We start from the raw sequence: 5365 nt of genomic DNA, 5'->3' as shown, positions 1-5365 counted from the left end.
GTATGAAGAGCAAAACAAGCTTCCTTTTACCAGGACTGTAAAGTAACGTCAAGTAATTATTACCAATGTATTGACAAAAGAAACATTTCTAGTGTTATATAAAATTTAAGTTTTATTCTAAATGCACTCTGTTATGTAATACTAATGGACCATGAAAATCTACTCTGGAAATCTTTACTGAAAGAGTGCTTTGACATCGCTTATTTTCATGGGTGCCAGCAGGGAAACAATTGCCCCCACTGAGAACTTGAAAATTTTTTACTTTTTAATATAGGTATGTAGATTTTTTAAACATATTGTGTTCACTGTTACCTATATTGTCTATGTGCGTTAGTTTCATTACAATAATATATTGGGGAGAAAGATAATCAGCATAGAACATTACTCAAAAATAAACACCATGTGGATATTGTGGAAGTAGCCCTACTGAAAAGAAAACCTGTTGGTACTTCTGCTTATTTTGACTAGAAAGTCACACACACGGGGTATATATAAAACAGCTTAACAATACTTAAGCATCTTCCTGTGCCAAAATTTTTCTTCTCCATTCTGCTCTATCTTGCCAGTCTTCTTCTGCCAATCCTTTACGTTGCATAGTTTTATGAATATAAACTTCTTTGTAAAAGTTCATTAATAATAACTATATGGTATCTCATTTTAAATTATGCATGTGATGTACTGTATAGCCAATTCGTCTGTATCAACTACAAACACTAGATTAGTAATTTAAGTAGTTTAGGATGAGATTATTGTATGGTCACAAGTTAAACTAAACACTTAATATTATAAAAACATTTATATTATGAATTAAAATTTTGTGAGTTGATTAATTTTATAGTAACGAAAATAAACCTCTGCCCTTCTTCCATTTTACTAATTATTCGAGAATTCTTTGTTTTATCACTGATTAAACAACAAGAAATCAACACGATTGTGAATGATGACGTAATGAATAACAATGGATTAATTGCAATTGTTAATTGACAGTCGTTATTATTCACATCATTGCTTACATTCACATTCCCTTATAAAGCTGTTTTTTTTTTTTTCATTATAAACTCAAGAACTATAAGTGACTTGGTAGTTAGCAAAACTACCAAGATGAAAATCATGAATCACAAATTAGTGAGGAAATTAAAAAAAGACGAGCAGCTGTATTAAAACTAACAAGTGTTCTGTGGGATCAGGCCACGATTTCTAAAACAAGAACGCATATTTATCATGCTGTAGGTTATAGTTAAAAGTATAATAATTGCATAGACCTCTGCAGCAGAAACGTGGAATTGAAAAGCAAGAAATGTAGCAAAATGGAACTCAATAGAAAAGGATTTTAGCAATGGTCACCTAGAATTTATAGGAAGGACAAAATGAAGAATTCAATAATCAAATAACGAATGAACGTACTTAGGTCCCTTTCGGATGATATTAAAACAAAATAATTGAAATGATATGGACTGTCACGAGGATGGAAGAGAGCAGGTTGCCAAAATAAGTTATGGAATGGTATCCATCATGAAGACGGAAACGAGGCAGACTCAAACTTGGTTACAAGGAATTGGCGGAATGATAAGAGAGAAATGATTCATGAACGGAGATTGGGAGGGCACAAGTGGAGAATGATGATAAACTAAATGGGCAGTGAAAGATGCAGAAACAAAAACTGAGCATGCACAGTATGTTATAACTGGAACTTGGAAAATTCAGGTGGCCCAAATTTTGTTTCTGGGCCTGTACACTCAGCAGAATAAATTATATACATAAGTACTGTACATACATCCACTCTGAATTTATAATTTGTACATCTTGATTACACAACTTTTAACACTATATCATTTCGGAAAACGTATTATGTCTTTCTATTGTTAAATTTTACCAGCAACAACCAGTTCTGAAGATGGCCGATAACAGGCAGAAACATGTTAACGAGGTAATGTAAAAATTTAACATGAGAAAGACATAATACGTTTTCCGAAGTTTGAGTACGCCCATAGTCCGTTTCCTTCAGACCCTCCAGTTCCCCTGTGACATCCTAACAATACTATCACTACAAGTGTAATGTAGATCCACCACTTGTGGTACACTCTGGATGAAGTCTTTGTTTTTAGACTAGTAGTAGCCTATCCTATCTGTTAAACAATCACATTATGAAATTTTTACAGATAAAAATTAACTTAAATCCATTGGTTCCTGTTGCCCCTTGCTTGAAACGGATTACGAATTACAACTTGAATCAATGCATGCGAAATAGTCAAATTTGCTTCTCTTCATTAAGCTATAACCAAGTATGATTGAGAAATGACTATACCTGCACGTGAATAATAAGTATGTTAGACTTCAGGCCTGCAAGAAGTGTCTTTATAAAATAAATTTAAATGATGTTTTAACGAAATAAAATAATTCACTGCTTATATTCTGCTCTAAGAAGCGTCTTAAAAGAATTCCTAAATAAACATAGGCCTAATTCACGGATTTGATTTACCATTAACAATGTACATTAGCCTATAGCAGAAAAAACAAATTGCTATTCCTATAGTTATATAACATACTGTGGCACCCATCTGGAACGTTCTGGTCACGTCGGGGAGTTGCACGCGCCTCTGGCGAGAGGGAGGGCGCGGGGAAACGGAAACACGAACCCCTGACGCTAGCCCCGGTGGGGAATGAGGGGAAAGAAGTAAGGAAGCATCTGGAGACCGATTGTTGTGGAGGTCCAGAGGCTTCGCGACGCAGAACATTCTAGATGTTCGTGGTAAGTAAACAACATCGTGAGTTGCCGACGAAAGTAAGCCTTCAAGTCGTGAACAGCAGCGAGCAAGGTGGACCCGAGTTCGAAGTGCAGTGAACTTGAGTGAGTCCGTAACTGTGGCAGCGTCCGGAAGACCTGAGTTCGATGTGCAGTGAACTTGAACAGTGAGCTAGAAGAACTAGCCAAGGCAAGCGAATTGTGAACTAATTGCCAGTTTTGTTCTGCACTTAGTGCTTTGTGAACATTAATTGAACTTAGGAGTATTGTTGTTCTTGATAATACACGTGTATTGTCATTGTCGTCGTGTGGAGTGCAATAACGACTATTGTACTGCTATGTTGAGTGGAGTACCCATTGTTGTAGGGCAAATTATTAAGAATGAAAGTCACATTGATGACAGGTGTGGTGGTGGTAAAAGTAAAATAAAACGTTACAATACTGTATCTGTAGCCAATTCGTCAATTAGAGCCGTGCTACGGCTTCTTACAATAATTGTACCGTGGCCGTGCGCAGGATTTTTTAAAAGAGATGAGAGTTTTTGAGGAGGGAAACTTTTTTATTTTATTTCCCAGTAGGTACCCTAGATCGTAGTACATGATCTCACGTTAGATGTGTGATCCAGGCCAGTACTGAGCATGAGGTCGGAATCATTCACGATTTCAAATTGCGTACACCTCCAGTGTAGTATATCACATTGAAATATTTCACTTTTTAAGTGATTTCCCCCAAAATCCCCTTGTGTACTGCCTGACCCACCCTATTTTTCCATACCCACGATCATAGCGGCATCATGGATAAATATATAAATTATATATTCATCCAGTCCACACCTGTGGAGTAACGGTTAGCGCGTCTAGCCGCGAAACCAGATGGCCCAGGTTCGATTCCCGGTCGGGGCAAGTTACCTGGTTGAGGTTTTTTCCGGGGTTTTCCCTCAACCCAATATGAGCAAATGCTGGGTAACTTTCGGTGTTGGACCCCGGACTCATTTCACCGGCATTATCACCTTCATCTCATTCAGACGCTAAATAACCTAAGCTGTTGATAAAGCGTCGTAAAATAACCTACTAAAATAATATATATATATATATATATTCATCCATGGCGGCATTTTGGCGGCTTCGGAACGAATTCCTTGTTTTCATTGGGTACACTGTGTGGTGATTGTTGTGTTGAACGATGTCGCCAATTCAGTGGTTTTCCCGCTTGCTTTCACATGTTTGCTCATTAGGATTTATTTAGCAAGGTGTTTAATACTTACAGCTGAAAAGTAATCCAATTAATCTTATTTTACATTGATAATATCAATAACAGTTTAGCTACTTCTGCTCTGCTTTATAGCGGGTTATTTAGAATCATATTGGCCATACTGGTGAATGTGTCGACTGCTGATGTCAGGTGTCAAAATGTTTCATGTATGGATCATGGAACTTTTGTTAGCGCCGTTGGTGTAGCTGAATTGAGTGTTTTTTTGTTTGTTGTTATTTGAAATGGGTATAATCCAATAAACTGTTGCCAAGGCGAACTGTCATGGCGGACGCGCGCAAGGCTACTACGTAAATCAAATTAAGCATGTATGCATGGGAGCCAACACTACACTCCTTAGCGATAGCGATGAGAGAAAAGCTGCCATCATGTATTTCAAAAGGTAATAAGTTGTAACTGTATTAAATCGTGGACGTAGTTTACAGACAGAACACCAGAGTCGCAATGACACTATGCTTACAGCTCAAGATACCCGTACGGCAAAGAACTGTACAACAAACAAATTATTACCCGGGTTCGAACCCCCGAATAAATGCAATCCCAAAAAATATGTATGAGTATGACAGATATGCAAATTGTTGCAAAACCAGATCATATAATCCCCAATGACAGGAAAGGAAATACACTGAGAGCACATACAGTGGACTGAGAGGACAGAGAATGGACTGAAAGAACACTGCGTGGACTGAGAGGACATAAAGTGGACTAAGAATTCAGACAGGGGAATATGAGTACAGAGAGAGTACTGGTTTGACTGTGAGTGAACTGAGAGGAAGCAGAGAGGACAGAGAGTGGATTGAGTGCACATAGAGTGGACTGAGAGGACAGAGAGAGGAGTCCAAGCTCAGAGAGGGGACTCAGTGGGCAGAAAATGGACTCAGAGGACAGAGAGTGGACTGAGAGGAACCACATTGGACTAAGATGAGAGAGAGAGAGTGGACGGAGAAGAAAGAGTGGCCTGACAGGACATTGAGTGGACTGAGAGGACATAGAGTAGAGTGACAATTCAGAGAGTGAACTGGTGGGACTGTGAGCGGACAGAGAAGAACCAGATATGACTGAGAGGAGAGAGAGAGTGGGCCCAGAGCACATAGAGTGGACTAAGAGCACATAGAGTGGACTGAGAGGACATAGAGTGGACTGAGAGCATACAGAGTGGATTTAGAGCACATTGAGTGGACTCAGAGGACATAGAGTGGACTAAGAGGACATAGAGAGGACTGAGAGGACATAGAGTGGACTGAGAGGACAGGGAGTAAACTAAGAGGACATTGAGTGGACTGAGAAGACAGGGGGTGGACTGAGAAGACAGGGAGTGGACTGGGAGGACATAGAGTGGACTGAAGGGACATA

General features: G+C 38.9%; 1 protein-coding gene across 1 annotated transcript in view; it reads left to right on the top strand.

Moving 5' to 3' along the window:
* Positions 1-4163: 4163 nt before the first annotated feature.
* Positions 4164-5365, top strand: part of PIG-S (phosphatidylinositol glycan anchor biosynthesis class S) — a 32988-nt gene continuing 31786 nt past the window's right edge. Inside the window, exon 1 of the mRNA XM_069827208.1 lies at positions 4164-4239. The gene's annotated coding sequence lies outside the window, so the exon portion shown is untranslated. The remainder of the gene's footprint in view (positions 4240-5365) is intronic.

This window comes from Periplaneta americana, chromosome 6 (genome assembly GCF_040183065.1).
Source record: "Periplaneta americana isolate PAMFEO1 chromosome 6, P.americana_PAMFEO1_priV1, whole genome shotgun sequence".
Lineage (NCBI taxonomy): Eukaryota > Metazoa > Arthropoda > Insecta > Blattodea > Blattidae > Periplaneta > Periplaneta americana.
This window is presented reverse-complemented; position numbering and strand designations above follow the sequence as displayed.